This window comes from Onychostoma macrolepis, chromosome 04 (assembly GCF_012432095.1).
Source record: "Onychostoma macrolepis isolate SWU-2019 chromosome 04, ASM1243209v1, whole genome shotgun sequence".
Classification (NCBI taxonomy): Eukaryota; Metazoa; Chordata; class Actinopteri; order Cypriniformes; family Cyprinidae; genus Onychostoma; species Onychostoma macrolepis.
Window position 1 is genome coordinate 10,301,912 of NC_081158.1, and position 13,607 is coordinate 10,315,518.

Below are 13,607 nucleotides of genomic sequence, written 5' to 3' on the forward strand. Positions count from 1 at the left end.
GAGTAATATGTATCTCCAGTTGACTGAGTTTGGGTATAAATAAAGACATCAATGTGCCTTTATGTATAAAGAATCTTGGAAGAATTAATATAATTTATCTAATCACTATTGGTATTTTCCAAAATACTTCTGAATGAATATTTACTTTTTTTTCCTTCAAGGAAGTCAAAAGATACAATATTAAATTCTGAGAGAAAACATGAGTTACGTTCAAATCAGCTGACTTCCTGCGCATTTCAGGATACATTTTTGTAAGGCTTACAGAACCTGAATGATATACAATAACGAGGAAATAAAAAGGAAAAAGAAGAGAGAACAGAACCACAAAAAAGAAGAGAAAAAAAAACAGCAGGGTAAGGTACAGTGTAATGCTGACCTTGCAAAGTTACATTACATTTACAATACTGCGATATGATTATATCTATTTTAACATTGCTAATTCTCAGAGTCCAGTTTTTGTGGCCCTCCAGGAACTGAGTGACACCCCTGGGCTAAACCATGGAATTGCAGATGTTTTTCTTATTTTACTCCCACCAGATGGCACTAATGAGGCTTCAAGAATGGGATTTTAAAGGCATTGACTCTGTTTTAAAGGGGTGGTTGACTGTTTTTTTTTCTAGGCTTGATTGTATTTATGGGGTGCAGTGTAACATGTGTTTATGCTTTGTTTTTTAAAAAATGCATTATTTTTCACATAATTTACCTTTATTCTACACCTCTCTGTCCCTTCTCTGATATTTACATACAACAACAACATGCGCTGCTTCAAGTCAGAATTTGAGCAATCTGCGCAGCGCTGCATTGTTGAACACTGTCTGCCACTTCAGCTAATATGCTATATGAATTTTATTGGACTGTTTGGACTGTGCTTCCCTAGACTGTTTCATGAACACTATGATGTTGGATTATGCACTGTCTCTTCTGGATAAACTTGCTGTACTGCTAATCGTACGTCAGTACAGTTTATGTGGCTGGTGCGTTGCTTTGATACAGCAATTTGACACAGGAACTACTTCAGTGGCGTGTACAGAGTAGAGGCTGACATTTTTTCGGGAATCCCGCAGGATGGGAAATAAAATCACTACGAATCACGTGATTGGGACAGGACAGGAAAAAATGTCAGTGGGAGTGGGCAGGACGGGGAATAATAATAACTCTATGATAACCAACTTTATACACAAATATACCTTTTATATAAATAAACTATAAACTGTATATTTTAATTCTGAACTCAATTCTAGTTGCCCTGTCTCTTTATGCTCTCCTCCAGTTTGCTTTGGTGTGGCTGGTTAAGTGAATGACGCAGTCCGTGACGGACAGATCGTTAACGGCTGGTCTATGTGGTAATATAGTAGATCGGGTAGGACATCCAAAACTTTTGAACAGAATTGAGATGTGTACATTTTTCTTATTTTGCCTATATACCATATTTTTCCGTACTTTTTTTTTCGTATTTTTTCGGCTACAGAAGATAGTTAAATATTTCTCAGAAGACAACATAAGTTAAATTTACCCTGATCTTCAAATTAAAAAAGTTTTCACCCCCCTGGCTCTTAAAAAAAAGGTTCAAATATGCAAAAGATGCTGGAAAAGGAAAGAATGTGCAGGAGCTGAGCGATTTTTCTGAAGAACAGCAGGCAGTTTAACTGCTCAGGACCAACGCAGGACTCATGAACAACTATCACAAAACAGAAAAACAGTTGTGGATTAAGATTTAAGGGTATGTAAACTTTTGAACTGGGTCATTTTTATAAATTCAGTTATTATTTTTTCTTGTGGAGTATATATAAACATCTGTTATGTGAAATAACTTATTCATGACAGTACTAAATAAAAAATAATTCCCTCTTATTTTGTTAAAATTATTAATATTTTGCATATTCTGCAAGGGGTATGTAAACTTATGAACACAACTGTATATATTATTGAGTTGCATGTGTACACCAGTAGGGAGCATTTCTTAATCATGAACAAAACCAATCCAAAAATCTAACATGACAGTAACCAATGACATTTTCATGCTCTTTATTGTCACACGTGGGAAAAATGAACAAACTGACATAAATTTTTTTGACACAGAATATTTGATTAAAATATAATTATATACTTTGTACAGACACTGAAGTAATTCTCAGTTTACTGTCTACCCAACGACTTTTTTCTACAAGAAACAGCCGAAATACATGCTGAAAGCAAGAGTACACTGTAAAAAATGGCCATGGTTTTAACGGTAAAAGACCGTACAAATTTTTTTTATGGTAGTTCTTGGAAGTGAAAAAGAACCTATAATTTACAATGAATAACCGTAAAATGACATTCCCTCCGTTACATTTCAGTTTTTTTTTTTTGTAGAAATAACTTTTTTTTTTGTGATCAGTTATGTACATTAAGGTTGTATGTTGCACATAATGTTGTTAAATGAATGTTTATTGCATTATTCCAGTTTCATGTGTGTTACCATGATGGTGCTTAGTGTTTGTGTGAATGACACTGTGCACCTTGTGTATATGTTAGTATTTAAAAGCTGCTTGTGATGGGCTTTGGTTCATCATGTGACTTTCTCATCATCACTTGCTTCTGGTGGTTATCAGTGTATTACAAAGGTACAAAACAGATTTTAGTACTTCCATAGGTTGGTATATTAACATTATATCAGTTAATGAAACTACGGTATTTAAATGTAAATTTAAGTTAAATCCGTAAAACCTAAAATGTTGCTACCGTATTTTTATTTTTTTTAATTTTTTTTTTTGTGGTAAAATTCTGGCAACCACAGCTGACAGTTATTTATCATAGATTGTAAAAAAAAAAAAAAAAATTTTTTTTTGTGAAAAAAATAATAATTATAGCACTTTGCTTTAAAATATTTGCCATAAAAGTTCTGTTTGTTGACATACAAATATCTCATTCTTCCAAACAACAAAGACGTGAATACTAGCATCGGGAGAAAACATCCTTCTGCTGATATGATGAGCTCAAGCAGTGATCTGTATCATTAATGTTTATTTGTGGAGCTCTTGTTCTTGTTCACAGAGGCCACGGCTCATTTTCTGTTCCTCTGATGGCAGCATAAGTCACTGTATCATTATGATCCTAAAAGAACAGCACAAATTATGTCCATCAATGTTTCAACTGTAGCGATTATTAGTGCATGAGCTTCATTTATCTGAGAATCAAACTACATTTCAGCAGAATATTGATGAGAGAAGCTGCTGTGACATGGACATCAGTCAGTGATAATGAACAAGGGAATGTGCTGCTACTCACATTGAGCGATTTTACTGGCTTTTTACTGGAGGAAGAGACTTCAGAATAAGTCACATCATCTGCCTGCTCCTAAACATCAATGCAGACGTGCAGCAAATCAAGTTTAATAAACAGATCAGACATATCTCTTACTGTAATACAGTATGTACAGTAATACGACAGCTTTCAGTAAATCACATTATAGAACAGACAGTGAACTGAGTGTTGAATGGTTAGTTGACTCACATGGTCTCTTGCAGCAGCAGGAATGGACATGTTGATTGTTTCATACGTCCCTTTATCTTTATTTTGAGCTTTAAAGACAGTAATCAGTTATAAATCACTGGCATTACTGAACTCACCACCAATTCATAAACCCTTCTTTTATTATCTGGGAAAAAAATAAAAATCAATGAAATAACGTGCCTCATATAATATGAGTATTTATGATGAAGTGCACATGCAAAACACTGAATTCTAACAATGCTAATTCAAATTTCAAAACCATTCAAATGAATGATAGAAAGTGAAAATGAAAGTGACATACAGCCAAGTATGGTGACCCATACTCGGAATCCGTGCTCTGCATTTAACCCATCCAAAGTGGTTTGGACACACGGCAGTGAACACACACCTGGAGCAGTGGGCAGCCATTTATGCTGCGGCGCCCGGGGAGCATTGGGGGTTCGGTGCCTTGCTTAAGGACACCTCAGTCGTGGTATTGAGGGTGGAGAGAGCGCTGTACATTCACTCCCCCCACCCACAATTACTAGAAACGATTGTTGTTTGACTTGACAACTCTCTGAGATTGGCATTAGAGGAATAAACTTCTGTTTGAGAATCTCATAGTCACATAATCCACATTTCTATGATACATACAGTCTGAACTTGATGTGTTTGCTCGTCATTAAAATGAGATCTGAACTTTGTAAGAAAGGAGGAAATCTGAAAACTCACCAGCTCTTTTTCTGCAGATCAGCCAGAGAACAGCAAGAAGGAAAGCAGCGAATGCAGCGGCGGAAACAGAAATCACTGCCACTAAAGAAGAGACAGTCAGGGATTGATAACTAAATGAAAGCATCACCAATAACATCAACAATGGCTTAAAATCAGTAGTACCTTGATGTGTAGAAGGTGATTTATTTTGATCTGTAAAACATGAATTAGTTCAGATGCATCATACTGTAGAACAGGGGTTTTCAAAGTGTCTGAGATATAATTTGCTATACAGTATTTTCCAGGCTGAAACATGCTACGATTTATAGTCCAAAGTAATTCATACAATGCACTTAACATCAAATAATCAAAACGCAGACACTTAAAATTATACAATTAAAAGGTTTCTAGATATATTTCTCATGTTTGTGTGAAATAGTAAATATTCGCTGAGTTTTGGTTTACTTTTTATGACGTGCTTCTGAAAAAAGTTCTTGCCAAGCACATTTTGTTTGTTTTCTTTATTTTACAAAAGTAGGACGTTTTACTGTTATTTTTCAATGCACACCGATAAAAATAAACCCTTTGCCATCGCAGCCTCTGCATTATTACAGTTTTTTTTCCAACTGCTTACACACATTTTCAAAACTTTGCCTCTTTTTTTTCAAAACTTTCACAAATCCAAGAATTGCACACACAAAATGCAAAATGCCTCACATCTCTTGCAAAATGACACACTGCATTCAAAATATCACAAACACATCTCAAAAGCAAACATTTGTCCTTCGCTGCGAACACTTTTGCCATAATATTATATTTTTGGATATATTATATATAAAAGAAGGGTAAAGGTACGCACATCCGAAAAGGTCTTAACCAGTTGCAAGATCAAAAAAGTAGAAAAAATATCTGCACACTGTTATTCCCTTTATTTAATATTTTTTTTTAAAACAACGTTTCGGTCCAGAGACCTTCGTCAGGCAAACACATACAAGCAAAAGCAACAGCTCAATAAGTATTAAGACTCAAGCAGTATTCCAATTGATAACACCTGTTGGTAATCAAGGTCAATCATGTGAACAGCTGTATCACAATTAAAACAAGACAACCACATTAGGGCAAGAATTTTTGAATACAAACACAAAGTCAGGAAATATCCAAACAGTCATAGAACATCACCCACTTCCCCCACAATTCACAGTTGTCCGTCCCAAAGACAAGCAACTCATTATGTGCTGTTCAATATTCTCCTATTTGCTCCAATATAAAAAAGATCATAGACAAACATTGGTATATTTTAAAATCTGATCCTCTCCTTTGTGATACTTTTGAGAAAACACCAAGATTTGTGTATAAACGCCCTCCTAATATACGTGATCTTCTTGTAAGAGCTGATGTTAGTTCATCTGTAGAATGACCCACTCACTTTCTATCTATCCCTTCAGGTAATTATAATTGTGGTCGTTGTGCCCAATGTAATTTTACTACAAAAACTAAAGTTTTCTCTCATCCTCATTTAGGAAGGGAGTTTAAAATTAAGGGTGTTATCACATGCAGTACTAAAAAAGTTATTTATATGATAAAATGTCCATGTGGGTTAGCGTATATAGGAAAGACACAATGTGCTTTAAAAACAAGGATTGCAGAACATCGAAGTAGTATTCGCACTAATGATCAAAAAAACCCGGAAGTAGTACACTTTAATTAAAAAAAACCACAATCTTTCTACATTGAGGTATATTGGAGTTGAACACGTTAAAGTACCCAGGAGAGGTGGCGATGTCAATAAGATTTTATTAAAAAGAGAAGCTTACTATATTTACACGTTGAACACTCTCTCCCCTAAGGGTTTGAATTTGGAACTTGATTTTAATTCATGTTTCTAAGTGATATTCTTTGTGTTGAAAGGCGAACTTTGTTGATATAACTTCGTTTGTACCTTAATATATACTTGTTGTATGGCTATGAGTTGCTTGTCTTTGGGACGGACAACTGTGAATTGTGGGGGAAGTGGGTGATGTTCTATAGTAAAATTACATTGGGCACAACGACCACAATTATAATTACCTGAAGGGATAGATAGAAAGTGAGTGGGTCGTTCTACAGATGAACTGACATCAGCTCTTACAAGAAGATCACGTATATTAGGAGGGCGTTTATACACAAATCTTGGTGTTTTCTCAAAAGTATCACAAAGGAGAGGATCAGATTTTAAAATATACCAATGTTTGTCTATGATCTTTTTTATATTGGAGCAAATAGGAGAATATTGAACAGCACATAATGAGTTGCTTGTCTTTGGGACGGACAACTGTGAATTGTGGGGGAAGTGGGTGATGTTCTATGACTGTTTGGATATTTCCTGACTTTGTGTTTGTATTCAAAAATTCTTGCCCTAATGTGGTTGTCTTGTTTTAATTGTGATACAGCTGTTCACATGATTGACCTTGATTACCAACAGGTGTAATCAATTGGAATACTGTTTGAGTCTTAATACTTATTGAGCTGTTGCTTTTGCTTGTATGTGTTTGCCTGACGAAGGTCTCTGGACCGAAACGTTGTTTTTTAAAAATATTAAATAAAGGGAATAACAGTGTGCAGATATTTTTTCTACTTTTTTGGCTATATTATATACACACAACCTAAAGCTCTTCTTTCATTAGCTCCTATGTACATTTCTGTACAAGATTGAAAGTAATGGGCAGAGAGATGTTGCAAAATTCACGGTAAACACAAAAGCAAGATAAAAAACAAACTATTTTGTTCTGTAAGCACTTGTGGTTGTGTATTACACGGTACGAAAGAAAAGAAATACATCATCCATGTGTAGTTGGACAGAATTCAAACATAATTTTGAAAATGATTATTCTAAATGAATGGTGTGTGTGTGTACCTACAAATTTGTACCCAAAAGTGAGGTAAACCTGACAAAACCTCCAAAAACCTCCCCTTTGGGGGCGTCCTCATTTGTAAAACGGGTTTAAAAATTAACTAAAAGTTTTTTTGAAATTGTAAAAATGCCGAAAGTTTCCTGTAAGGGGGTAGGGTTAGGTGTAGGGTTGGTGTAGGGCAATAGCACATACAGTTTAAAAACCATTACGCCTATGCAATGTCATATTTAGATTTGACTAAACGTTTGCTGGTGGGCGAGATGGCTGGGTGTATTGCATACTATTTGCATCAATTTTTCAAAACCTGTAACTTGACCTTTGGCCTATTTATAAGCCTATTCTATAGTAATGATTGGTTGGTGTTAAGTAAAGCAATGAGTGTTTTAACATGTGAGGAGTTAGTGTGAGGCACTGATGTATTAGTGTGGCATTTTGATTGGTTGTGTTTGAAAAAGGAAATCAAGATACCTCCTGTTAGAATTTTGTGTGTTACATAGAGAATTGAGTCAAATGCTGAAAATTAGCGTATGGTTTTGCAGATTTGATGTGTGGATTTTGATGTTTGAATGTCAGGTTTCAGAAATTGTGTGACAAGTAAAGATTTTGTGTGTAAGCAGTTGAAAAAAAAAAAAAGTAAACTAAAGCCAACACAGAGAAGTGATTTGGTTTGGAGTGTGTAGCCTGTGCCGGTCAGCGTGAGTATTCATACTGTTTTTCCAAACACATTGTACGTATGTGAATAATGCTGTTTTAAGTGGACATTGAGACACAAGAGAAGTACGAAGCCTTCTTTACATAATAAAAATAGTTTTGAAACCAAATGTTCCACTTGACAACCATTCAATTCATGGGAATGATTCATGCCGAATGAGATATGATCAGTTTCAGTTTCGCTTTTAAAATACATGTTTAGTGCTGATAATGTTTGTTAATGTTTCGCTTTATTTACTAGTATTTTACATTATTTCTGAATGTAATAATAAAATGTGACTTATACACCGATGCAACTTTTCTCTCTCTCTCTCTCTCTGTGTGTGTGTTTGTGTGTGTGTGTTTCTCTCAACAATGCAAGTTTGACCTGGTTTGACTTATTTTTTGGAAAATACGGCACACTGCAAATACAATAGATACCGTTTGCAGCAAAAAAAAAAAACATCACAGCCACATTAACTTTATCTTGAAACACTGTTATAACCCCTACTGTAGAATATGACCATCATAATTTAACTTTCATCATCACATTTCACAAAAATATTTGCTGTCAAGTTTCAGTTTCTTCCTTATTTACAGCAGTTCTTTTGGACTGTTGACTGCAGTTCATTAGTTTGCAGCAGTGCTTTATCTCTTCTGTCAGACTGAAAGATGCTTTTGTACCTCGGTTTGTTCAATGATATTAATAGTTCTTAGTGTTTCTGACATTATAAGGGTCTAAAACTGATTCATGAGATTGTATTCTCACCTGAATTCGTGACATTATATGCGGCTGTGCTCTTCACTTGATTTCCGTGAGTAACTTCACATCTCCACTCTCTGTGGTCATCTTCATTCAGGAGTGTTGTAGTCAGAGTGCTGATGCAGAGTCTTGAAGCTGATATCTGATATCCAGAGTCTGATATCGTCAGATTAACACCAGTCTGATTCACCCAGAACAGCTCAATTTTCTCAGAACGGATCAAATCATCACAAGAGACTCCAGCAAATGAATATGAATACAACTGACAGGAGAGAGTCACAGAGCGGCCTGCACTGATCTCAGTCTGTGAGGATGATGATGATGAAGAGACTGAAACACAAAATAACACACACTTTTCAATCATCATGGGAGATTAAACCAAGAATTTGCCCTTTTTAAATTGATCATATGATCATAAAATTACCATGAAGAACATGCAGAAAAACTCGAGCATCAGGTCCTTGTTTGTTATTCACATATTGTCTGCAGGTGTAAATGCCATAATCTTCTTTTGTGACGTTATTGATGTTCAGAGAGCAGTCAGACCCCAGACTCAGTCTCTCATGTCTCTCAATGTCTGTCTTCTTTATCCCTGAACCAATCAGTTCAACTGCTGTTAAATTGCCGTTGTAGTTCCATGTAGTTGATTTGCAGTCAGGAAGAGCATTATTACAGGGCAGACGGACATTTTCACCAGAACTGATGAACACATGAGTCTCAATCACTCCACTGGAACCTGAAACACAAGAACATTTAAATGATCATTATTTATATCATAAAATCATTAGAGAGAGAGAGAGCTGTTTAAATCACAAACACACTCTTAACATGAAGATAATTGAGCATCAGATGTTAAACTGTCTAGTTTTAGTTCATTCAGGAATAATCAATGTTCTGTTTGTAACACAAGAGTTGATCATGTTCAGGTGAACTCTTTCTCAGACTAATTCCACATGTCTTGTAGAGAAAACAGAGATTTCTTTACCTGTGAGAAGTGAAGAGAGAAAGATCAGTCCCAGCAGACACAAATGACACTTATCAGACATTTTCTCTTTCTGACAGTCTTACTCTTCATTACAACTCTTTCTTAAAACACTGTCCACCCTTCCTGTGTTTGCTCACTTCCTCTGACCGACTCAGTGTTTACATGCTGCTATTTAGAGACACAACGCCAGTCATAAAGGAGTCAGAACTGAGAAGAGCTCAGGCAGTTTTAACCTGCAGTCATTCTGTAAACGTCTCAATCGATTAAATCTTCCCTCGAGAGCCGAGTGCGGACTGTTACTGGTGTTGTGATTAACTCGGTTTCTTCTATATTTCCTATGAACTGCCTATCCATAACCATAACCATAACCGCTAAACCCATGAAACACAAGATTTGACTTGACAGCAAATGTGAAACTTGTTCTTCATTGTGAGAACTGCATATTGTTACAATAATGAGGTGCAGATAATTGCCACTGTTTGCAATAAGTAGTATGAATAGCCGAAAATCCTGCTATTTTAACAGTGTAAATAGCATCCATCTAAGTGCATCCACTAAGTGCAAATAGCGTCTATGCTAATAAAATATGCTGTTTTCACTTAGTGCAAATAGCAACTGCCCATGTTAAATTCTAGAAATAAAATAATTAAAATATTAGTGATAAAACTGGTAAAATATTTCAATTTAAAGTATGTAAATTAAATTGTGCATAGACCTGCATTTTTACAGCAATGTAAGTTGTTTGGGGTTTTTCTCAGCACTAATAATCATCTTGGGTCGGTTTGTGTCTAGTATTTTCAGAAACGTGTTACTGCTGGCTGTGAGAACTCAGTTAGTTTGACCACACTGGTTTAACACACATTCAAATTCCTCTTCTTTCTTTAACTGGGTTTCTCAACATTTCCCTTTGTATAAATGTTTTCTGCAATCCATTTACAAGTTCACTGTTTCATTGGTGCAGTTTATCTACATTTTTTATTTCAGTGTTTTCACATAAAGCAGGGTTCCTCATCCAAACACCTGGCTTTGATTTTCAGGTAAACTCAAAGATCTCCATTAGTCGATTCTGGTGAGTTTAATTAGAGTTGAATGTGTTTGAAAATGTATCTCCAGGAGCAGGAATGAGGAACCTAATGTAGCTAAAGCACATTCATTTCTGCGTTTCTTTGAAACTCGAAACTTATATGATCTTGCATCTATCCAGCATTGCTCAAACATTTTGGAGAGATGAGTGAAGGCAAATCCAAATCTGTCACAGAAAGAGAAAGAGTCCTCACTGCCAGTGTTTGCCAACTAATTTTCAGAGAAAGTTTCTAAAGGAAGGTCAATTTGTTGCTAGAAGTTGCTAAATGACATTGTGATGTCATTGCGTAATCACGGCGCAAAATTGTGTCACAAAAATATATATTTTATGTTAATTTAGATTTGTTTGTAAAATAATATGCATAATATAATATTAAAATATAAATAACTATTTAAAAAAACATTGAATTATTGAACACACATTTTTGAATGATTACAATTTAATTTTTTTTTTTTTAATAGCTAGTAAACTAGTAATATAACACATTCTCAACAATTATGTTTTAAGCAGTGTATTAGTAGTTAGTATGCTACACTCCAAGAAAAGGCTGTAAAAAATAGGGCACAATCTACTATGTTAATATGAAAGAATTTTCCGTATTGGTTTTTTACCTGTATTTTAAATTACGCATTGTGTTTTCGGGTTACAGGGTTACAATGGATAATGGATAATGTCCTGGAAAATTACTAGCAGCCTATATTTTCCATTTTTCTTACAGCATACTAACTGATCAACAATCCCAAGTACAAGCTACTAACAAAGTGTAGCCTATCATAAATGAACAATTATTCAGTTGTTTATTATTATTATTATTATTATTATTATTATATTGAAGAAATGCAAATAGCAGCTAACTCAATTCACGTGATGTGTGTACTGCTAGGCATCTTTGGTTTTCTTTTTGTGTAATTTGGATGGAAAATGTGTGTCTTTTTATTGTCTGAGTCACTTATCAGAAGTTGCTAAAAGTTGCAAAATAAATTTTAAAAAATTGCTAAATTTGTTGCTAGGAGCTTTTGGAAGAAAAAGTTGCTAGGGTAGTCTGAAAAGTTGCTAAATTTAGCAACAAAATTGCTAAATTGGCAACACTGCTCACTGCAGAACACAAGATCCAGGGGGTGAGATTGGATCCAGATCCAACTCCTCCCACCTTACATACCCCTAAACCTACCATCTCCACCCCCTGGATGGATCTTGTGTACTGCAGTGAGGGGCTACTGCACAGAAAGGGCCAGATGTAGGGGAATTCATGCTAAAATGAAAGTGTTTTTTGTTAGAGATGTGGATGAACAGAATTATTTCTGCTGCAGCTACTCTAAATCTGCCAAACTGGCCATTGATGAAGATGAGCACATCCTATTTGAGGATGAAAAACATCTCACGATACACAAGGTTCTCGCAACCAGTCCAGTGTTCTTCAAGGAATTCCACAAGTTTACGTTTCAGGAGAGAATCTGTGCAAAGTGCTCACTGCTGTCTCCACATTTCCATGAGTGAATATATACAGCTACTTTATTTACTGTATTTCTGCAAATGATTATGATAATATTAATTATGCAATTATCATGTTCCATATGAAGTTTTACAGTGATGTTTTGCATCTATTCCAGAGTCAAGTCCTTCTTACAATCTTGAAATAGTTGACGGCTACTCTACACTTTCATAACATGTTATTGCTGAGTGTGGGAACTCGTCTGAATCATTCTGATGCACTTCCTCTTTTTCTTTCAGCGAGCTGCATGCCATTAAACTCCTTTCAGTTAACAATGGAATGAGTTCAGACTGTTAATAAACTGATTTTAAGCCTAATTATAATTAAATCAACATTCAACTTCCACAAGTTCTGCTTTCAAATCTTCTCTTTTATTATGGTCACTAATTTTAAATATTAAATGTATATTAATTCTCAACCAACTACCTGAGGGCTGTTTAGGGCTTAAAGCAGTAAAATGTTTAGTAATTAGATCATGACTGAAGGGGAATCTGCTTTCAAGGGCCCAAAGAAATGAATCAACAAAAACAAACTTCTGGAGGAATATATACAAGAGTTTGTTTGGGTGTCAGTGTTACAGTCACAGTGTTACAAATCTCATCTTCAGCATTAACACATACTCGGTTGTGTATATATATGTAACGGGTCCCACTCGCCTGCTCCGAGCGGGTCTCAAACCTGGAGCCGAATATAGTTGACTTCCCTTAAGTTTTCCCATTCATTCTCTATGGTAGTGCTTAACACTACGGATGTAATATATTTTTGGCCACGCGTAGACTTCATGGCGCTGTTTCGTCTTTTCCGTGGCGGGGAATTTAAGAAGCCGAGTATCATCTGTCAAATCATTCGCGTTCGCAGTTGAGGAGGGAAGACCCGTTTTACGATTGGAGAGGTATTTGTTTACAGAATTGTCAGATCAAAAAAAAAAAAAAAACTCGTTTGGTGTTGTACAACAAATATTTACTGTCTAAACTACCTTAAAACAGATTTTACTTATGGTGACTGCTGTTTTTAACTACTGTCTCTATGATTTACTTACTCATATTTTCTCTAAAATAGCCACATATTTATAAGAAATTGCTTAAATTATACATATTAGGTCTACTTTATCACGTAAACAGAGATAATAGACATAAAAAATATTATTTTGTTTTTTTACACACCTTTTTATTGATACATGCGTTCAGTTTTATCATGTCCTCAGTGCAAAGTAATCAACTTCCACTAGAAATATAAACCATGAAATGATATAAATCTCAAAATATTTTTAAATTATGTTATGGACTAGGCTAAACTTAATCTAATCATACATATAAATCATGTGAAACTATTTTTTTTTTTTTTTACAATTTTCTTCATTACAATTCCACTGAGATCATTTTCAGGAAGTGATATTGTGTATTTTTTCCGCTGGAATTCAACTGTACAAATGGAGGTAAGTGTCAACTCTCACTCCTACCTTTTTTTAAAGTTTTTGAAATGTTCTCCTGCTTGTCACACTCTTAAAGTTCCACCCTGTT

At 35.1% G+C, this 13,607-nt stretch overlaps 1 pseudogene; it reads right to left on the reverse strand.

Annotated features, from left to right (window-relative positions):
• Positions 1-2,010: 2,010 nt before the first annotated feature.
• On the reverse strand, positions 2,011-11,774 carry LOC131538777 (uncharacterized; annotated as a pseudogene).
• Positions 11,775-13,607: the final 1,833 nt, after the last annotated feature.